A 24,475-nucleotide genomic window follows, 5' to 3' on the forward strand; every position below is an offset into this window, starting at 1 on the left:
TCCATCCAGTTGATATTCACTTTATTTTACCTGAAAACCATCCAGAGGGGCTCAGTTCTTTATACAGTGAAAATCACAAATTCTGAGTTCTGAATTTACAAGCATATTTATAGACATTAAGATGCAGACTTTCAATAGTAGTTATCTGTTTTTCTTTGCACAACTCAGCAAGCATATATTTGCATTTTTGGCAGATAAATACTTTTGTAAATTTGTCCCCTGATTTATATCTGAAACGTGTATCATCACTTTCTACGTGTACAATATTTCTGAATTTTCTCCTCGTATTTTGGACTCTCACATCGCTGCTTTTTCTTTGAGTTACATGTATGGAGGCAAAGAAGTAAGAACAGTTCAAGTGCCTTTGGAAGATCCAGCAGGTCAGTGAATCACAGATATCAGAAGCAGAGAAAAAAGTCCTTTGGGTCACCTAGTCTGACCTTTGCATTCTGCAGTATTACTCATACAACATACTTGCCATCATCTTAATCTAACCTTCTTTTGACGTTTGGTTTTGATTAACAATACAAAAGCTACAATGTAATGTAAAAATCTGAGGGTACTACTTCGGATGCAGTATGCCCAGATGTATTTTTTTTGTTGGTAGAGGAATCTTATAGAGTTTCTGGACTGATTAAGACTCCTGAAAAATGATGTAGCTGTAGCATAGGTATGACAAGGTGCTTGTGACAGAACAAATCTCACTCTGGTGTAAAAGGGAGTTGCCATAATTTTTTCTAGTTCTTAGGATGTCATCAGATTCTGTGTTACTCCCAATGTTAAATGATAGCAGTACTTGTTTTTGGATATTTCTATTTTCTTCGTGAAGAAAGCAGAAGGATGCAGTTAAAGAGGGAGGCTAGGAATCATTAAAAACATAGATATCCAGAATTTTACTGTTCAGAATTTTTTTTAATATCTCAATTAAACTTTTTTTTTTTTTTCCCTGAGGTATAATTGTCTCTTTGAATTGCCATCCTTGGGTAGTGTGATCTACAGGGTTAAGGCCAGAGAGGCATTATGATAATCTTTTAGTCTGACCTCATGAGTAAAACAGACCATAGAATTCCATCCAGTGATTCCTTCAGTGGGGAGAATTATTCTTTCCAGCTCTATAAATGAATTTTCATTCACTTCATTCACTTCGAAAGCCTCGAAAATATTTACAGATTGTGATCTTACCTTTCCCTGCTTGAAGGCCTTTGCTTTTCAACATCATATGAAATTATGTTTTCTCATTGGATCTTTTGTACTGTTTTATTTTCCTGTCTTTATATTGTCTCTAAGCAGTTTTCAGGAAGTGCTAGATTAATCCAACTAATGGGACTGTTTTTTTTCTTGCTTCAGGAAATATATTTATTTTCCTTTGCTTAAAACATAAACATAGATAAATAATAATGCAGTATAAATGCTGATTTTTGTAATTATGATTTCTCAGAAGTTATGTGTCAATGATGTGAAATTTTAAGTAATAATAACTTATTCATATCCAGGAAATCTCAAAGGGACAATGAAAAGCCGCGAACAATAATTACATGGCCTCCTCTTTGGAAGGAAAACAATAATCCAGGAACAGTCAAGAAAAAACAGAGGATTACAATTTTAATAAGTCTCTCATCTAATCAAGACCTTACATAAGTTTCAATTTTAATTCAACATACAGGCTAGCATATTAGGAGTTATTTTCATTTTGAGTCATGTGGATTTTCTTTTCAAATAATCTTCCAAATTTATAATAAATATTATTCTTTAATCGTATTGTTAACTGTATAGTTGCTATCCTATAAAACTCAGTTTTCTTTATTCTGCATTCTCTCCACTCACTGAATTCATCAAGCCTTCAAGTGAGAGCAGAAGCTCTCTGGGACATGAACCAAGTCTTTATAGCTGCAGATAGGCTATAAATTGTCTAGCACACTCTGTATATAGATTTAAAAGAAGTTTCTTGAAATGAGAATGCTATGACTTGTATAGGTTTTGCCAAGTCCTATTCATTTGCAGAGAGTTAAGGTTCTTTAAAAGGCAGATACACAGAGACAGACAAAACCTCATGTCTGTAAAGCTGCTTCTGATGACTGGTCTTAATTAATAAATTCAGGCAACAGAATCTTTGTCAGTTTAGGAGTTTGAATTATCTTTATAATTGCTATAATATTTATAATAAATTATAATAGTTATAATTTAAATTAGAAATTACAATTGTAAGAATAAATCATTATGGTAGTTTATAATTGTCTCTGCAGGAGACTGTAGAAGCATGGAATTTCTGTAAGAAAATGTGTAAGAAAATGTGTTTGTTTTTATTTTGAGAGCAAACATATGCCCACAAGAGCCCATAATGAGTCCTTGGAGATAGTACTAATGTGTGACTTAGTGAAGAAATGAATAACATCAGCTGTTTTTTCCCCTAAAATTTGAATGCATAAATTTGTGAAGAAATAGTTTCACAGGTTTAAATATTAACTATCCAGAGAGGTGTTGTACTCGTTATTTTCTAGCTAATGCAAGCACAGGAGCATTCTGTCAGAATGCCATCACAGAAGTGAGCTGAAATTAGCAACCTACCTTGATCTCCACATTGGAAATCTGCCCGAAATGTGCTTGAAATCAAAGGCACACAATTCTGAAATACAGACCACGTCTTAAAAATATGTGATTTGAGCAGCTACTCACACACATCATGTCTGTCAAAAACCATGAAAATAAGATATTCAAGCTATCTTTATACTTACAACTTACCTATTCTTCATATGTCTCCTTTCAACAATATCCATTATATTTCTATCACAATTGTCCTGTCCTACAAATGGGACATACCTTCTTTTGTTTTTCTCATTTTTGTCTCTCTGTATGCACATCTTTCTATACTGTTAGTAACTGATAAAGATTAGGTTGGAGGAAGAGACCATAAAGCAGTCAAGTCATGTTCAACAGATGATCAAACATGCACTGGAAATCTGGAAAACTTGGGAGGGCAGAGTGAAGACTGTGGTATATCATCTCCTGTTGTATTCATCTAATTCTGCGTTGTTTTGAAAAGAGAACTGGTCCTTACTGGAGTTAGATAGGTTAGAGAGAACACAGAATTAGATGTTGACTGTTCTTCTGGAAGGTGACATTGCTTGTGTCTGCAATACATGCCAGCAGCATAAAAAACACAAGTAAAACAGGGATGGAATGCAATTGGTGGTTTCCCAACCAATGCACAGAGCTGAGAGAGCTCTTTAGGATCCAGGGAGAAGTCTCAGAACAGTGTTTTGAAGTTCTGCCAGCAGATGGTGATAAAACACGAAGCAGAAGAGGAAAAAAAAAGCTGACACGGTGGATTTAATTGAAAGAAGGCAGCCTTTCTTTCTTCCTCCAGACTCATTCTCTCTCATGCTCTGGGACATCTAGTGTATTTTGAGGATGGCACTCTGAGAAACCCATAAAGTATAACTTTGTAACATCTACCACTCTGAGCCTATGAAATGTCATTGCAGAGTCTGCTAAAGACCTAGAGTAAGAATATTAAAAAAAAAGAAAGGAATGATGGATCTCAAAGGGGAACAGGGCAGTAGAAGGAACTTGGGGTTGAAAAAACTCCTGGGGAGTTCAAGCTGTAGGGATTAGTAAAGTGTGAAATAGTTTAGGATCGGGGAATTAGGGAAATTGGGGAGAAGGGAGTTGATTAAAGACATGGTTGCTTTGCATGCAGAAGGCTGGAAAAGCTTTTGAAGTTTGTCTCTTGCTATTTGCAACATGCGTCATTTGCTTGGCAAATTATTTAGGACACTATAAAATGTTCGCAGTGCTCTCAAATTACAGTCACAAACTCCTTTATTTTCTTACCTTTTTGCATTCATGTGCATTTCTAGTGAAAATTTATTAGAGCAAAAAATACCCCTGTTTTTGCCATTCAGTGTCTGATGAGCAATTACTACTTCTTTTGCTCATTTTGCAAATGTCCTTAGATGTGCTAACCTGGCATTTTTATGCATTTATAAATGACTTTTAAATGTATGCTTATTAGTACTGGTTTATAAGACATTTGAGTCATATTTGGGATGTTACTTATAACCTGCAATAAACATACGGTTCATGTAAGCAAATCAAATTTTTCTGTCAACAGAGCTAATACAGACCTAGAGCTTTGGCTAACGGTCTTCTGAAAAGCCCATAGGATTAAAAAAAAAAAAAGTTAAATTGCCTTTGTGGATTTTACATTTTGGCTGACACCCAGCCTAGCAGCTTCAAAGAAACAAAGAGAGGTTTAATATATTTGAGGTTTATATTGTGGTAGATACAATTGCATAATTTCCTAGACATTTCTGCATAATGGTGCTATAATTTCTGTTGTTAAAATTTGCTGTTGAGTTTAGCCATCATTATAACTAAATTCTCCTGCAGACTATAACAGCAGGAAACACTGGAACAATGTATTAATCACAACAAATTAAATTAGCAAATAGATTCCAAGATTCTGAGACATTAAAGATAGAAAAGATACAGCACAATGAGTCAGTTTAGGTTTCTGCTGATTTGAGGTTATTCCCTGCTGTGTTTGAGATGGAAGGTCTGAAGATGTGTGTGAGTAAGCATTGGTCAGCTAACCCTTTTGGTACTGCTCACTTGTTGTCTAGTTCCCAGCTGAACAGAAAACAAATATTTAGGGATTCTGAATTGGAAAACAGTATTCAGCTACTGAAAAGTCCAGGCCTTCACAATACTGAGTAATCTTCAGTAATCTTCTTTAAAAGAGTGCCTGCAAATGGAAGTGCTCGTCTCCACTGTGAACCTCATTCTTCATTTGGATGGACACACAAAGTCAGTAGCAATTTTGGCTAGATCTCATGAGATAAAATTTAATTTCCCTTGATAGAGTATGCCACAGTAAAAAAACCAAAAAGGTCATATTCATAATGTTTTCCCTTAAATTAAACCTGAATGTAACTTTTTCTAGTTTATTTCCAGCATTATGGGTTCATTCAAAATAATCTGTCTGCTTCCCTCCTTCCTTCAAGTAGCTGAAACTAGACAATAATTACCTTCTTCCTTTCACTGCTCCTGAGGGGTCCCATTGATGCAAACACCCTCAGTGTATTATTAGTCCAGTTCTATCTGAGCATTATTTGAAAGAATTCAATGGAATTACAAATTTTAAGCCTGGAAAGGTGGAGAGGTGAATTAGACCTGCAATTGTGTTTGCATCAGAAGATAAATTCCCTTTAATATTTTACTTTCACCTGAAATTTTGTAGAAAATGCTTAACAGAGGTAGGTTAGCTAGTTCTTTCAGTTTATCTGATGCATTTCAGGCTGCAGAAGGTCCCATAACAAAGTAAGTTGTTACAGAAATTACAGTTGGAAAAATGTGTTGTGGTTCCAGAGCTGCTGAAGTTCAGGCTTTGAACACCGCTGTAGGCATTTCTTGAGAATTTAAGGCACAGTGGACATTTGACCTTGGCAGGCGATGCAAACTGCAGTGGATACACTGGAGGCTTCTGTTGGTTTTCAGAGAGCCTACAGGGAAGTAATGGACTTTCTTCTAACCTTTATAACTGTTTGATGACATGAAACGTGTCACATACTCTGTGCCAGAAATGTCAATGGGAGTTCAATATTTTTGATATTAAGCTAGAGTGATAAAATACAATGGGAAACTTGAGTTAATACAACTGTGTGGATTGGTTTCAACAAAGTTTCTGAGTCCATTAAAAATGTGAGTTTTCTAAAGAGAAAAGAGTCACTTAGCTCTTACTGAATGTATTTAGTACCTGTGATGGCAGGTGTGTGTGTTTGAGACAGTAAGTGTACAGAGAAAAGATTTTATTTTTTCTATAAGCTGGATGTAAGCCAAATTTTAAATGCATTTGTTCTTTTATATTTTATGTATGGAAACATACTGTCTAATCTTTGGTATGATTTTGGTCAGCAAGTTTAGTTTATATTGTAAAATTTCTTGATACAGATGGACAATGTAGAGAGGACGATTCAGGTCAGTTTCTGAAACCAGAAAAGAAGGCTTTCCCTTCCCTTCCCTTCCCTTCCCTTCCCTTCCCTTCCCTTCCCTTCCCTTCCCTTCCCTTCCCTTCCCTTCCCTTCCCTTCCCTTCCCTTCCCTTCCCTTCCCTTCCCTTCCCTTCCCTTCCCTTCCCTTCCCTTCCCTTCCCTTCCCTTCCCTTCCCTTCCCTTCCCTTCCCTTCCCTTCCCTTCCCTTCCCTTCCCTTCCCTTCCCTTCCCTTTTTATTCACTCTTTCTTTCTTATATCAATGAATTATGTTATCAATATGACAGAACAGTTTCAGATTTATTAGGTTTTCAGAAAATTAAAGACATGAATTAGATAGGAGTGATATATATCACTGTCAAATAATGGTCTGTGATAGTGAATGTGCACTGGATTTTCACAGCTCTAGTTTTAAGTGATGTCTTAAAAGAGTAATTGGAAATACTTTTCATGGAAGATAAAATTTGTGTCTGAAGCCCGATTTATTTGTTCGGTAATCTGGAAGCTTTAAAAAATATTATTGCATATTAAAGATATGATTCCACCTAGTCAAAGAAATCAGGGATGTGTTTAGTATATTGTATGTAAATGTATATAATTATGTATCTATATATAAAACCAACATGCACTAGGTACCAAAAAGAAGGAAAATTAAATACATGCTGAATTTTATTTTATGTCATATTCCTCAAATACTTTCTCAAGTAATCTTTGTAGTGATTTATTCATAACATATGACATACTGACAGACATTCAGGACAAATCTAGAATATGTGAATGCTCCTGTAGCTCTCTCCAGACATTATTATCAATCTGTATTTTTCTGTCTAAGTGGAAAGGCTTGTGGGTAAAATGAGACTGGGACTTTGGTAAAGAACCCATCTGTTCTATTTCTTTTCACTCAGAATTGAGCATGCTTTATATACAGCTTTTCAGACCTAGAAGGAAAAGTGTTTGATTCATAGATTTAATTTTAAAAATTATTTTATCTTTTTTTTTTTTTTGAGAGTCTCTTTTTCAGCATGTTGTTTTTATGCAGTTTAATTTCTAAAAAACTTTGCTTTTTAAAGGCTGTGTTATCTCCCTGCAATATGTCATGAAATCTATGGTAACAGTTTTTTGTAATTTCCTTACCTGATGTGTATGTAAATGCATGGAATTTTCATGTTGAGGTTGAGAAGAGGTTTCAAGCAGCCAGAGCTGCAACACAGGAGAAAAGGGCTGCCTGGATGTAGAATTATGGTCCTTGCACTGGCACATGAAACCATCTGACTGTGGGGAAGTCAGGCACACTTCTGGAGCCACCTAGAGCCAATTGATTCAGCCAGACAACTTTCCAGGGGCGCTTGTGCTAGCACGGCAGCCTGGCTGCAATTCCTGCTATTTGTGCAGACATCCATTTGGCTCTGTTTTTTTCATTAGAAAATTGTAATTCTGGAATGTAGGTCTTTAAAACAGATAGTTTAGTGGATTAACTTGGCTGAAGTGCCTTGAAGAGAATGCTATAGAAGATTTGAAGTTAGATGTCTAGGTATCTGTGGGAAGCAATCATTAGAAAACTTCTAGAGATCTACAGGGAACTGTTGAAGTTATACAAGCCCTTCTAAATAGGCTTCAGATTTAGAGGACTGAAGTATTCTGAATACCAAAATTTTCTGAGGAAACATAATGACTTTGGCAAAAAACAAAACAAAGACTCTCAAATCTAGGAAGAAGAGGAATGAGTCCCATCAACCTCCCTTTTCTCTCCCATCATTCTCCCAAGATTTCTATTTACCTTAAAAAATGTAAAAAATTTACCTGGAATTCTGCTTTATATCTCTTCCCAGAATTTGAGAAAGTGTCAAATGTTGCTTTACTACACTGTAAATAAAATTCAACATTTCTGGATATTGATCTTGATAGTAATTTCTCATGATCCATGAAAAATGTGATTCAAGACTGTGATTTTGCTGTAAACCAAACCAAGAAATTCTGATTTCGTGCCTTCTCCCGGTATGTTGTTTTTCAGATAGTTTGGTTTCCAAGTTGGATTAGGAGGACCTTGAGAATTTTGTGGCCTATGTAATTCATGTTGCACTGAGGAATGAAAAAGATTTGCATTTGAATGAATCTGCTTTCGTGGCTATTGCAGACCCACAGGTATGGTTTGAATTGGTTTCTATATACAAAAGTTCAGTAGTTCAGAACTGGAAGTAGAATTTTACCTCAGCTATATCAGAAGGCTCTGATCCTATTAAAAATAGTTTATTTTCTATCACTGATATTTAGGAAGGAGATGTTTCCTTAAAGATAGAGATATAGGAGATTAGAATGTATGGATTCTGACATTCTTCAAAGTATTTTTAATTATTTGATTACAGAACTTTGTCATTAAGTAACTGGTTGAAAATGGCTCTTGTCAACAGGACTGCAAGATCTCTACTAAGACTGAATAAGCCATCTGACTCCCTGTAAAATACATGGCTTGCTGAGTTGCCTAACAGAAAGGCCAACTGGCCGAGTACAGTAGTTAGGAAATGGCTGCAGAGTTAGTGGTCTTGTACATCTTTCCTCCCTCTAGATGTGAAGAGATTTCAGGTTTTCTCCTTCATCCTGAAACATACCACTCTGAGCTGTAGCTCTTGAAGGTGTGTATGAGAGTTCTTTATTTTCGTAAAGAAGAGTGATATCAGTCTCATTGGTCCATCAATAATTCTGCCTGCCTGCCTCCTAGGCAATGCCCAGTGTAACATGAAGTTGCTGCTAGCAGGACGTGATTCAAACTCACACTTTTGGTGCACTCATCACAAAAGTACCTCTGAAGTCTCTTCTGATGGAGCAGATTCTTCTTGCATGGAATAATTAAAAAGAGCAGGAGCAACCACTAACATGAATTTGTAACACGAAGTTGAACCCACTCAAGTTAAGGAGAAAAAACATACACCTCTTTCATATGATGTGGAGAACAAAGTAGTTCTTTCTAGACAAGAGTCCTTGCACCTGGCATAAAGAGTTGTACAGATTCATGCTTACTGTATTCCTTCAGTGCAACACATTTATCTATGATAGTTACTATTATATGACTGTACTACAGATATAGTTATATAGTAATACTATAGGTATGTTATTATCATTATTTCATGCATTGTCTCAAGAAGAGGAATTGACTCTTTGTCCCTCAGATAAATCCTCAGAATTTTGGATTAAAAGCAATGAGCTTCCTAAAATATGTGACATTTTATACCAGACACAATCTACTAGACTTACTTTAGATGAGGCCCTCGTAATGAGATAAATGGAGAAATATTTAATTTCTAGGGTTTAATAGAATTTAAGTAGCAGACATACAACATTGTCAAAATGAAGGCACTCAAATTTAAATTTCATTGCAGAAGACTTAAGTACCCAGAGATTTTTAAGTGCATTTGAAGTAGAACAACAACAAACCTGGCAGTGTTGTTTGTTTGTTTGTTTTGGTGTGTGTGGTTTTTTTTTCCTGTAGATTTAATTCTGTCTGATTTCCAAAGCATTAATTGATCCACAGATATGAGTTTTCACAGACTCTTCACACTCTTTTTAGAAACTGGTTTTCCTATCTTTTGATGGGAAGAAGTATGGTATTTCCAAAAGACTGCTCTAATGCTGAGTCCTCCCCAGGTGGAAGTAACAGAAAACAATAAGTGCAGCTATATCTCTCAAACCATTTCTAGAAAAAAGTCTATTCTCACCCAAGGCCATGATAGGAACCCTCCAATCTATTCTTCATATTCTCTACTGTTTCTGTACTACTCCTGTCTATCCTTTATTTCTTTATCCAGCCATGTTTATTTACCTTCTATGTACTTCCATGATTTCAAAAATGATTAGAATATATGAGACAAAAAAAGTTAGACATAGCTTTTTTTTTTTTAATTATGCTTTCTAGCAGTTACAATATGCAAACATACTAGCTATTCTCTTTTCGTGTGTGAGCATTCTCATATGTTGAGTGATTTTTATGTTTGTTAACAGGTGGTTATTTCTCAGTTATTATTTTTATCTGTAGTTACTATTTTCTTAAAATAAAGAAGATAACCTATTTAGTGGCCATAGCAAAACCAAAGGTCATAAAACCTGAAGATCTTTTAAAGTATTCTAAGGATATTTTAAAACATGTGTATTTGTATAACCACTGAAAAAATACAAACGTTTCATTTTATTTAACAAAACCGTAACTTCAAGGTATTAGAGCTGAACAGATGTGCATAGTATTTGGAACAAACTATGCTAATATTTCAAAGTACAATCACTATAAGTTGAATTTGGCAGAGTAGAACTGATGTGTCCACCTGTTAAGAGACCAGGCTATCAGCACTGGGGATGCAAGATGTGACTGAAGTCCATAATGGGAACTATTTAGGAATGCATCCAGGTTAGCAGGAGGCAGCAGAGATTCTGATTACTGTATCATTCCACTTTTCCCCAAAGCAATCAATGACTTGAATTAGGCAAATGGAATAGTACACCCAGGACCACTGAAGGGGGGGATGAATGTCCTACAGTATGTGAAAACAGTGCAGAAATTATACTTGTTTTTCAATAATGATGAAAGAAAAAGAGAACAGGAGATTCCACAGGGGCTGCAGATTACAGTGAACTCCAACAATCTTTATTAATTCTGTTTAAATCTGACATCCTGAAAAGCAAGCAAAATTATTGATTCAACTACCATAGCAATGTTAGTAACTGATTAATTTCTCTTTGAGCCATTTCAATAAGCTGTGAGAATAATCATCTGAAAGCATACCCAATGCATAGCATATCACGTTCATTTTAATGTGAATTTTGTTCAGCCAGGATTGGAAATTACTTCTGCTTCCATGTATTTCTTAATAAAGAACAGAAGCATTCCATAGAAGAGGCACAGATCAAAGTAAGATTTTAGACAGTAAAATGCAAAGAGAATGAGACAGCTGTGGTGAGTTTGTATTTCCTTCAGAAAAGAATTATTTGCTTTATTTGTTGTTGTTTCTAAATAATAGCTCAGAAAAGTTGATTCTTACCACTTCTGTTTTGCCAGATCTTATCACCTGAGTGCTTCTGACTACTTCATACCTTTAGTGCTGTCTTACACTGTGGAACAATAAATGTGCAGAAAAATAAACTACAGATTAGTTCAACTTTTGGGTTTTCAAATTAGGTTCTTATGAATGAGGTGTGAAGCATAAAAGACATGGGTTGACTGTATTATTTTTAATTCCATTGTCGTTACTATTGAAATATTTTCTTATTAAGATTTCTATTTATGATGCATGCTGTTTATCTGAAGAAGTCCAGACTGACATGTGAAATCTGGATGCTTACAGATATCAAAAATTAATGTTAGATCTATGGATGGTTAAAGGAAGTTAACTATGAATCATCCCTAACACCAGACATCCTCAAACTTTAGAAGACTTGTAGACTTTTATACATTATGAGAAAAGTACTTTGAAATGCTGTGCAACTGCAGCAGACCTAGCACTGAAAGATCAGAAATACAATTAATTCTCTGGGTTCTCAAAGTTACAGCAACTGTTCCATTCTAATCTATTGTATTTATTACTTTGGGACTAAAAGAGCACAGAAGAAGGTCAGACCAGGATGTGGAAGTACCCTAAGAAAGGAAGTATATGAGAGAAATCCTCTATGATAATCTTTCTTTAACTGGAGCTACAAAAACCATGATCTTTTTACATGGATTTCTTTGGTCAGTTTTCAATATGTTATTGAGCATGAGATAATACTTTTGTACTTCTGCTCTTGACAGCTGATAAATAATATCTTATCAGAGGCCAGTCTTTAGCTTGTAGAATTCTGTCAGTATCACAGTGTAACCTTCTGTTGGAATTGGTTGGCTTGAGCAGTCTTTTTATCTTCTAGTTCAAGCAGAATTTTCTCAGTTTTCTAGAAATTTTGTGGTAAATTGAAGTCAGGAACAAATTAATAGTTTTTGCATTATGATTGTGGATTTCAGTTTGTCCTGTTGCGGCCACATTTTAGAATGGTTTGTAGTATGCCTAGATAAACTACATACCTTCTCAGTAGGGATATGCACATATGAGAAATTATCAACTTTCTGAGGACTGTCATAATCAAGAATGACCTGATTAAAAAAAAATTGCTTTTAATCTCAAACTTTTATATAATTATTGCACAGTTTTTGAATCTTGAGACTTACTTTAAGGAATAATCAGTTTTATTGGGAAGATAAAGTAAGGCAATATGCAGCTCATATTGACGGTACGTTTCCTAACCTTCCTAACCATTTAAACTTAGATTTATAAGCATCCTTTCCTCACTGGGATGTAACAGTTAAGTAGTGATAGATTGCTACTTTGATTGGCATGACAATATGAAAATGCACAGAAATACATTTTCCAATCAGACAATACCTTCCAGATTAAAAATTTTGTGAATGTCACAATTAATCTCTATGTTAGCAATGGTAAGCATTCTATAGTAGATCATTTTAAGACTGTTATTAAGGGTTCATATTGTTTTTCTGATAGTAAATGTGAACTGAAAAAAACCCATTTTTTCAAGTTCTTTGTCTCTTCTCAGAAGAAACTTTCAGGTGTAATGATCTGGATTGGATTCTGTGCATTTTCAGCTAGCTTTCAGATGGGAAGACTACCAAATTCATTTTTACATTAACCAGAATGAAACAAAACCCAAATACCAGCATAAAAATCAATGGATTAGAACTGATAATTTTTATTTTCAGAACACAGTGTAAAGGAATGGGTAATAGAAAGAGCCAGAAAAGGAAAAAACAAACAAACAAAAACCACAAGCAGACAAACAAACAACGTTTTTCTCTGCCCATAGGTTTTGGCTATGGTCATTGTAATCAGAACAGTTGAAAGGTTTTTGAGTCAGAACAATAAACACACTGCAGGACTGTGGCCCCCAAATGATGCTTTTCTGCTGTTGACAAGTACTTAAACAAGCTGCTTTTAGTGATGTTTTATCTATTGTTATAATGAGTAAAGCTGTGGTTGTAAACACAGCAGAAAGACAGGATGGGTTTGAAATACTTTTGTTCCTGCTGAGCCATTACCAACACCTGCAGTTAAAATAATTATTTCAAATGTTTTTCTTTTTAAAAGAAGGAGTAGTTAGCAGTATACCTGTCTTGTTACGGTAAATTAACATCTGCAGTTAATATGATTCCCCTTGGTTGTAAACATCCTGAATTAAAGCTTGTTACCTCCTTTAGAAGGTATGTTTTATGATTTCATGTGTTTTGCAGAGAGATAATTAAACATTTCACTGAAGTACAGGTTGGATGACTATGATCTTATTTTAGCCACCACAGAAATTATGGAATGTTTTTACAACAAATATTGTGAGTATTTAATTAAAGCCTATTCTGAAGTAAAGCAGGTATAACCAATGAAGATGGTAAAAATGGATTAGAAATTCTGAGATTGAAAAGGCAAAAGCTGAATATAAAATTTGGATATCCTGTTATTTTTAAAAACTTATTTGAATAAAACCTTGCATTAATCTTAAAAACAACCTGAATACAGATTCAGTTCTAGGGGAAATATGGAAAGGAGGAATAGACATGGAATAAACAGGACAGCTCTGGTCCTTATTTTGTACTGTAATGAAAAATGAAGCTACTTCTGGTTTTATAACATCATCAAAATTGCCAAAAAGGGCTTCTGCTTTTTTTTTTCTATATGCAAATTCTCTAAAAAAATAGGAGTTGGAGAATTTATTTTAGAATGTTATAACTTCAAGATATTTCTGTATGTTCTGTCTTTGGCCATACACTGAAACTTGAGGAGATCAGAGGCCATCAAGCTCTCAGTCCAATGGTATTTTCCCACCCTCTGTCCGAATTCAGCTGTATCAAACTATGTTCTTAAAATAAGCTCTGTTATTTTATCTATCAGATAAAGTCTAACAGTTTAAAATCTGGTGCAAAAATTATTTTAAGCCTTTGGTAGCTCTGAGGCTAGAGTGATTTACATCAGCCGAAGAATCTGTGCTGTTGTAAATTGTCTCCTAGGTTTCATGACTTTATAGGTTTCATTGTACAAAACCATTACCTCTGATCTGATCTAAAAAGGGCAAAAAACCACAGGCAAGAATATAATAAGTGGCACTGATTCTGAAATCTTATATAATGCAGTCCTGGCATTCATGCCTGTTAATCCTGCTTTTGTGCAACATTCAAACCCACAAGTACATTGTGGAAAAAGAAACATTTTTAGAACCAGTTTCCCCTTTAAAGATTTTAATTTCTCTCTGGCTAAGTCTGTTAATATTCTTACCATTAGGCTTTCATCTTCATTTTCTGCAGATACTGCAGTGGCTAAGAGGTCACCACAAAGTAGAAGTAGAGTCATCTGAAAAATGCAGGGACTCTTGATCCACCACAGAAATCTTTTCCTCTAACAGAATGCTTTAAACTTCTCTGTTTTGGAAGGAAGAAGATGCAAGATCTGCTTTAGTTAAATTAATATCTGTGTGTTTTTCTCCTCTGTGAACTTGATTTGGAAAAAGCCTCCAGCAGAGCATAGTCAACATTAAAAGAAATGAAACAGAGAAGCACATTTGCAAGTATTGCTGTCTCTGTTTTTTTTTTTTTTCTGACAGTGATGTTTCTGGCAGTGGGCGGAGCTTGGAAGGTGTATCTGGGCAAATTTCTTTTCAAGCATGGAGCATTTCACTGATTTCCCTAGCATCATTCATTTCCTGACCACTGCATTCCGAGCTGTCATTCTCTCTTATTTAATCCTGCGTCATATTCCTACATCTGTTGAACTGTATTGTTCAACCTAGTCTTATCTTTGCAGGAGTTTTTAGTTTTCTTTGAGACCAGAGTAGTACTGTACATTCATTCCCAGAGAGTGCTGGTGAGTGATGCCACACAAGTCCCTTCCTCAGAGATTGAGGGCATCACCCCTATTATAAACCAGCTACTGTCAGGGACCAAGGTTAGCTTCCATCACCTGTGGCTGAGTCTCCCAGGTCACAGCGTTAATACCGCATTGTCAAGATTCGGGGCAGATCTCAGCTTTTCATGTTTAATTTTTCTCTCTTTTTTTTTCCTTCTCAGTGATTTCTAACTTGTGGTTCTTTGAATGCTAAGTGCTGCAAAGCTGCAGCTACAGGCAGCCAGGCTCTTCTAGTGTCTGCCACAGGAAGGGCCAATATTTTATTTTAAAGGAAAAAGCACAATGATGACAATAATTAGGTAGACTGTATTTCAGGGTTAAAGGAAAACAATTCTTAAACCACATCTCTAATTTAAGTGCTGAACCTGACATTATTTTTCTCAGTTCATTTAAAAACTGACTGGAGAATAGTGAAAGAGGTTATTAAAAGGACGCAGTTAAAAGTTCAAGCCACTAGGATTTATGTCCCACTACTGTGAAATAAAGCATTTCTTTCTGATTTTAAGTACTGTTTCAGCCAATTGTCAGCCTGAGAATGTACTGATTTTTGAAGGGCATTTCTGATGCCTTATATCAAAGGCGACAGACATTGAATGCTTTCTCCAGCTTGTGTAATAGAGCTGTGCTCTCTTTAACTCACCTGTGATTTAACTGATGTGTGAAGGAACTTGAACACCTATTGCCCTCTATAAGCAGTTACTAAAAAAAAAAAAAAAAGATAATAACTTGTTATATTAGATGTGTATACTGTTCTATTCACTTGGAAATGACTGGTTTGGGGTTTTTTTTTTTTTTTTTTTTTTGTTTGTTTGTTTGGTTTTTTTGGTAATACTTCAGTTTAGAATAAAAATAGATACCAAACTTATGGTATTTTAAAAAAAGAGAAACACAGAATTTCTTATGAATAGTCAATATTTTTAATCAGCTGAGTCTTTATTTGTGGTTTACTTTGAAGTATGTCCTAAGACTATCCAAATCGGTGTAGTTTTGTTGACTTCATAATCAGTAAAAACATCTTCCATATTTATACTAACACAGTTGAACACAGTGTGCCTGAACTAGGCCCTCAAATTTCAGAATAAGGGCAGAATGAGAAGGAAACCAACTCAATAATCTATGGGGATGCACGTGCCTTTTTTAACTGAGATTTTTAAAAAGGAAATAATCTAATTTAATTTGAATTTAAACATCTTAATGATCTTCCAGAAGTCTCAGTTGAGGAAACCGAGAGAATTGATTGCTTCCAAGGCAGCTGAGCAAAACCCAAGGATTCTGATAATATTGAGTGATTTGAAAATGTTATGAAGTCTTCTTAGATATAGTAACATTTTTTTTATCAGTGTCATCAAGGAAGTGATCACTGTGAAAGATTTACCTTGAACTTCTTGTGCTGTTACAAAACAATGACATCTGTTTAATGTCAAGTACAGCAACTTGTTTTCCTGCTTCACGAATACTACAAAATCTTTTCTAAAGCCTTGGCAAACAGACAGAAAAATGTTATTATACATAATCCAACTGTATCTTAATCCCCAGCAGACTCAGTTTTTATAGCATCATTTTAATTAGATATTATTAGTAACTTCAGAACTGTTTAATTAGAAGGTTGGCACGAGTCTTAGATCAAATAAAGGGTTTTGAACATGTCAATTATGTTTATTTTCTATTTTATTCTTTAATAAAGAACCTTAAATCATGGCTTTAGATAGTGTTACAATGCCTTTAATATAGGTATATGTTAGGTATAATTTAATGAAAAATAGCTGCGTGTAATTTTTTCCTTAAGGTATATCTTTGTTATGAAAACATATATGTATGGCTGGTATGTGTGTCTTTTTGTATGACTGAGAGAAGCTGAATTAGAGGCCACTTTCTAAAATTCATCCTTTTTAATGATAATATAAAGTGTGTTTACTTGTGGATAATTATTGATGTATTTTTTTAAATATGAAAAAGGGGCTTTGTTGATCTAGGTATCTGATACAGACATTCAGATATGCAGGATGCAAAAAATGCTCTTACGCTCTTGTAGAAAATTCACTTCCCACAGGAAAAAATTTCAAAGGCTAACAAGTGTCCTTGTACCCCAGCAAATACAAAACTGACATACATACCTATTATCAGAGCATTAGCTCAGTATTAAGGCAACAGCACAGGCATCAGCAGGCCTGTGGCTGTCAGGCTTGCTTTGTTTGGTCTGTTTTGGCTTTATTGGAGTTTTGGTTTAGCTTGCTTAGTTGTAACAATAATTGTTTAATTACCAGGTGGCTGTTGTCTAGTTTGTTGCAGTTCTATTTACCTTTATATAACCGGGTGGAATAATTTCTATCATTAGTAATTTTGATGCTAGTAGGCATAACCAGTAATTGTGCTCTGTAAGAGTGAATTATTTCTGCAGTATAAGTACCATGCAATGTGAAGGACTACAGGCTTGGGTTGACAGCAGAGGCCTTGTAGGTGTGGTCATAGGCTGATAACAGAGGTTCCACAATAACCACCAGTGGTCAGTTACTAAAAGAAATACAGCCTTAGGAGGTAGACAAAGCCATTTTTTGGGGTAACAAAAAGGATGAATAATAATTGTTTAACATGTACAATCACAGAATCATAGAATGGTTTGGGTTGGAAGGACTGTATAAATGTAACTACTCCCTTATCCTAAAGTAAGAAAAGTGAAATACTGCTTTTAATCTCAGATACTATGAACCTATAGTTCTTTATTTACGTTTAGCATGGAAACAAAGTAAATGTTTTTATTGGAAGAAGACAAAACAAGTGTCTAATCTACCTAAATTATTAATCCCTTGATTTTTATCTGGCTGTCAAATTAAAAAAATCAGTTCTCTGCACAATATTATTCCAAAATATGTCCAGTGTGTTCATGCGCAGCCTACATCATCCAGGGCTGCCTGTGTAAGGAGGATAGTAGAAATTGGACACTTCAGCTTTCAGAAGGCTGAGGAAATTTCCATAACAGCCTGTGAGTGTTGATTTGAACACTGGTTGGTGCAAAAACCCCAAAGCATGAACTTCGTTCACTTGCAGCATTGACGGGGTAAATTTCTTGTAAGCTACTGGCTTTGTGGGTCATTCACTGATCAGAAGTTGGTGTGAGATTATAAATGGGATTAGTATATTTCACAACTGAAGACAAAATTACTAATCTAATTAGTTCCTTCTACTTCTGTCCTTTAGTAAGGATGTTAAAAGTACACTTGTTAGTGTTTCAGTATTCTTCTTAAAATAAAATTCATGATATCATTGCAATAATGGAAGACCTTTTGAAATTTTAAATATAAAATTCTAAATATCAGTATTCTGCTTAATAAGACTTACCATCAACATCTCCTTGCTTGTTCAAAACAGACAGGAAGACACCAGCTGTTGCAGGAAAACACTACTCAGTTCATGCAGTTTAAATTGAATAATGATCAAAGTGGTTTATTGATTAATCAATGAGATGTAATTAAGCAGCAGCCAGTGAACTATGTATTCAGGTTCAATATCAGCAATACAGCAAATAAATGAAAATACGACATACTTACAAGCTATTAATAAACATTACAGATTTCTACACAACCTTGTAAACTATCACCCAGAAGTTCTAAGCACCCTTGCCTCCCTTCATCATCAACAGGGTGGGCTACCAGCACACTCACTTTCCAGAGTGCGTGCCTTCTCTGGCTTGCACACTACGGCTCTTGGAGAGGTGGGTGCTCCTGCTCTCTGTTCCCCACCAATACTCCTGCAATGTCCCACAGGCACACTTGGCCATGGGTCCCTGCATGCTGACCCTGCTCTGATACTCTCCTGGACAGGCGCTGGCTGCTGCCAGCATCCCGTGGGGATACTGCTCAATGTGGTTCTGTGGGGTGACTGTGAGCTGTGCTGCACCATTCCTCCAGTTTCTGCTCCAAGGTCTCTTCCCACTGTTACAAATTTTCATACTTCCTGCTTGTTTTGAAGCTGACTCCTTCTTTGTTTTAAAAGTCTCCTTGAAGTTCCCCAGTTATGGTTTAACCCAGCTGATAGTCCTTAGCTTGATCAGTATTGGAGAAATGACCTCTCAGACAGTGTGGTGTGCCCATTTGTGTGCTCTGCCCACACTCATGTTTCTGCCCTAACAGCTGCTCTTACCTGGGCTCTACAAACTAAGTTTGGACCATACAAATGTTCCCAGGATCAGTATATAAAATCAAGTCAAAATACTCATGTGTGTAGAACAAGGACAAACTGTCATCATTGGAGGAATGTGGCAGAATTGATTTATCTGTTTTAGTTAATATTAACTGAGAGCCCATCAAGTATGAAAGCAGTGATGTGCAAATTAAAAAAGATTATTACCTGCAAAAGAATGGTCAGGATCAAGAAATCTCCTAGAATATCAGCTGATCAAAACAAATGTGGTTTGACAGAGTCACTTGTCATGTACTTGAAATTATTTTGGTTCCTATTGATTATAATGAAAGAAAAATTGAAGATGTACTATATTATTTGTATGAAAAATTATCTTGAATTTATGAAGTGGAAACAGGCTTCGTCACTGGATAAACATTGAGTAACCACTCTAGTCTCTCATCTTTGTTTCTTTTTATTCCCAGTCTTTAATATTTTGAAGCAATTGCTCTAGTACAAGATTGTTTTTTCAAAGCAATCAAGATTCTTGCATGTATATATATATATATATATATATGTATTATTTTTTTTGACAGGAAAATATCTTGTTAATGAAGTACAAGACAATAATAAAAGATCAGCAGAAAGCTTATGTTAACGTACAGATTTTAAGGAAAATCACCAAATTTTCAGTCTTCCTCAAGCTGATACAACTGGACTACATTTTTTTACAAAATCTATTGACATTAGAAAAGTTTGTTTTGTGGATTTTTTCCCTCATTTATACATTATAATTTCTTTAAAAATGTTGGTGGAATTGGAATCTCATGCCAAGGATGAAAATTCTTGTTAAAATGTCTGAGGCATACCCATGTTGATGTTGCCTGTTGGTCAGATGAGTGCCAAACCCAAGACCTTATTTTGCTTTATTCAATGCAAAGATCATCACATAGTGTCCCCAGCTGTCTAGTTTTATTGGCTATGTTTAAACATCCCATACACATTGTATTCACTTTGCAGTGGTTTAGTGCTGCAGAGAGTGGAAGAAAACAGATCAAGCCAGCTTTTGGAAGGATTAGATGCAGCCAGCCTGGGAGGAGTGGGAAGGAGAGCAGGTTCATGGCCAGTAACTCCCTCCCCACCACTTGGCACTGCATGTACTCTGCACTTCTAATGGGGGGTTTGCTTCCATGTTACATCCACCTAGCCCTTGTGATAACTGCAGCTGACTGTATGTCCACATACACATCTCAGAAATTATTAAGAGCTGAGATGAACATGATACTGATTCTTTCTATATGCCGGGACATGAATTGTTTACTGTAGCATTGTTTAAAAGAATTAGAATTAGAAATAGTATTACAAATGAATAAAAATATAATAAGAAGCCCTTTTGATTACTTTGGGGGTATGCTTCTGGAAATAAGACATTACATGTATAATTGAGATATTGATTTAATAACTACTGTAACATGTTGAAAAGCAAAGGAATTTGGGAAAATGGAAAAATGTTTTATAAATATCACTTCTCTGAAACATGAAAAACTAGATATAACTATGATATTAGTTATTAGAAGAATTAGAAAATGGTAGGACTATGCTTTTCTTAACCCACAAAGGCTTTTTTTTTTTTTTAAGAGAAAAACTCCTTTCCTATTTTTAAAGGAGTAATTATTATTTCTTATTTTTTAAAAGGTTTTGTGTCTATATTTTAAATAACCTCATTGCAATGGCTTGTTGCTAAATGTGGTGAGTTGGCCTTGGCTGACAAACTCCCATCCAGCCAATCACTCACTTCCTTCATTTGAAACTGTCTGTGAGTGGTACACGGCAGTCCCTGGCCTCCTCTCAAAGAGACCATCCCTGCAGCCTCCATGCTACCAAAACTTAACATACTACACCCATTGTCTTCTGAAGTTATGAGAGAGTTTTGTACTTGATTCTGCACAATATCTAGCAATATATGGAAAGAATAATAAAGTACTCTAGATTAACATGTTGAGTAAGATGTTTATGATAAATCAGCGCAAATGCAGAAAAACGATTACTGCTAGACACAATTTTTTCTGCCAAAATGCATACTATTTATTTTGCTCATACATTCTGTGTATTTTCATGCAGGACAATAGCTGGAAAGAATTTCAAGGAAGTAGAAACTTCAGGCTAGGCTAGTCTATTATTGCATCTTATTCCAAGAAAACTGACAACATCCAACAGTATCCTTTATCTCTTAAGTTCAGGCATCATTATTGATCCTTTTTATTGGTGATGCTGACAAGTAAATCTCTTAGCACCCAGTTGAAAGAATCCTGATCATGTTCCTACCTGTGAATATTCTTTCGTCTTTCACACTTATTAAATCAGGGTACATTTCACTATTCCTCTACATTTTTGGTAATCAAATTTACATAGTGATTGTGGACTTCTTCCATTTTAGTAGGCTGACACGTCAGAAAATGACAGAGAAGATTCAGAGCATGTACATACTGTTATGCCATATGGATCTTTGGGATTAGCACTAATATACATGGTTGTGCACAATTGCAGAGTTTATGAGGATTCGTTTTTTATAAATGACATGATTTTTTCCCTTACAGGTACCACAGTATGTCTTACGAAAGTAGGTACCTATTTTCAAGGGTACCTTTGGATTGTGTTCAATCACATAGTTCTAGGCTAAATGGAATTTTTCTTTTCTTAAAAAGACAATAATGGTTGAGAAAACAGATCTTGCTAATCTGTACTTTTCAATAATTTCCAAGTATTTTTTCAACATAAATATTTCAGGTACCATTCTTTTAATTGACTTAAATGAAAGGTGAGATTTAGCAGATGATACCTGGTTTTAATGTTCAAATATTTGTTTAAAATGTGGACTTGCTGTTCAATTCTGTGATGCTCTTATACTGGCTGTATATCCTGGGAGTGTTCCTCTCACTGTTTCAGTCTGTGATGTGAAACAACAACCCTCTTTAACTTCAAAAAGCACGTGAGAACTGTATCCTTCTGTTGGTAGTGATGCAACTTTTCTTCAAAATGATTGCCCAGTTTTTTGTGTGGATTCGAAAGCATTTTTTGGTTATTCAGTATTTCTAGGTCCTAGTTTCCCACATTGAACAGGGAGTAGAGGAGGCCTTGAGACTATTTCCAGAAAAAAATTGCCTTCAAGCAACATCTACCAAATGTTGAACATTTGTTCTATATGTAATTAGTAGGAGGGAGGAGGAGAAGGAAAGTGGCATTTTTCTCTGAGTGTGGATTACTTACAGACATTCTGTTTCCTTATACTAGGGTCTTGTGGTAGCTCTTTTTTTCTGTTACCCCACAGCTATTCATTAGCTCATGTGCCAATATCTGTCACAATTTCTCCTATGGAACAATGGTGTCTTAATATTTTAGCAACAGCACAGTGATGTAATTATCTATAAATAATTTAACATGTATTTCATCCATGTAGAAGCTATCCAGTCAGTCAAAGAAAAAAAACTCCCAACATTTCCTATGAAAGTTCGAGCCTTCTGCAATATAGTTATTGTCATCTTTGGCTTCTCAGAATCACTCATTAGGTATTTTCTTGCACAAATATTTGGAACATCAAAACCATCTTACATTGCTGGGGACAAATTCACACATGATGTGAATGAATACCTTCTGAGAAAATTGTGATGTTACACTTGTATAGCTCATAACTGAATATTGTGGGCCTTGTTAATATTTATTTCCTATATTCAGGAAGAACATATGCAACTATTATTTAAAAGTTTTTAAAGATAAGACTGTTAATTATGCTTGTTATGTCTTTTCTTCTCTCTGATCATGCAATCATTCAAAAATTAATTTTCATCTGCTTCTTCAGTTTCTTGTTATTTTCCTTCCTTAGCACTTTACCATGAAAGTTCTTAAAATGAGAATGAGAAAAAGAATTTAAACATTCTTCACCACATGGACATTCAAAAGGAAAAGTATTTAGTTCAGCTGACATTGACTTCCATGGGGTTCAGAAGAGCTGGATCAGATCTATGCTGAATGTCAGTGCTAGTTTATTCACATACTTGTTGTATCTGCCATCTGCTTGTGGTTTACCTAAATTTTTAAAATATTCTTCCTGAAAATAAGTGAGTGCATGTGATCAATCCCAAGGAATATAAAGCCATTATTCCCATTTGGGAAAACTGGCATGCATGGTGTTTTTTCAAGGATCAAGATTAGAAAAAACGTTTGAATCTAGGCCTTGTCTTCTTATATGCAGAGTTTACCATTCTCTGGGCTAGATATATACTTATATATATATATATATGTATGAATGACATGTTTGATTCATGTTTGACAAATTTTGACATAAGAATTTTCCAGTATGTGTTATTTTTAGTTAGAAGATGAGCTGGCTTCAGCTGTCTTGAACAGGACCATAAGTTTCACTTGAGCTTGTGAAAGATTGCATCTCTACCTGACTGTGTGTATATGGGACAATTTATGTACAATCTCACTTTAAACTGCAGCCTTGAAGGTCTTCCTGTGAGTTTGAAGTCAGAAAAATATGAAGAATAGTCTCTGCAGTCCACAGAGCAAAAATCTGTATGTGCACTTGGCTATAACAAGGAAACTCATTTCCTAGAGCTGACATAAGCCATGAAAATGTATGCTTAGGAGCAATATACTTGACACAGCATAAGTTTAGCTACCTTTGCCTGGACATAAATGATTAAAGAGATATCAACATGTTTAAATGTATGAGTTCCTCTTGCATCAAATGAAGTGGGAACTATAAACATGAAAATATTTGTATACAATCTGCATTTTGTATTTGCGCTCTGACAAAAGTGTAAAGTATTTGAAATCAAGTTTTCTTCTTAGTAATATGTGACCACTATTACTAATTATTGAAGGAGTTTCTTCTGCCTTGGTATTGCTGTTATGGAAAAAAAAATGGTATACCTTCAGCAACAAAAATGAAGATTAAACTGTCTGAAATGTGTTAAGCATAACACTTTTCTGAGTGTAAAACACTGAAAAATAGAGGGCCAAACTGAGTTTTTTTTAACAGAATATAATATTGCAACGGAGTCTCACAATTTAGAATCCATCTGACTCTCAAGTTCCATCTCCTAAAAAGCTGATGGAGCAGCAACAGTAAGGAGTCACAGAGATATGAATGTGATACTGCAGACCACATGGGAGACTTGAAGCCATAGCTTTTGCACAGGATATTTTTTAGACATGTTTGAATAATATTTGTGAATAATAGATGAGATCATTTTTCCCAGTGAATTGTCAAATGCATTATTAACGAACACGTATTATTCAATGCACTTTTTAGAAGTTCAAATAATATTATGTAAATACATGAACCTACATTTTTTTTCTTTGTCCATGTTTTTTCCCTTCTCTAAGACAACTCCTACTGAATTTTGTTTTACCAAAGAGGACTCAGTTCAATTTGTTCTTACTATTATTTTA

This window comes from Streptopelia decaocto (assembly GCF_964273445.1).
Source record: "Streptopelia decaocto genome assembly, chromosome: 7".
Classification (NCBI taxonomy): Eukaryota; Metazoa; Chordata; class Aves; order Columbiformes; family Columbidae; genus Streptopelia; species Streptopelia decaocto.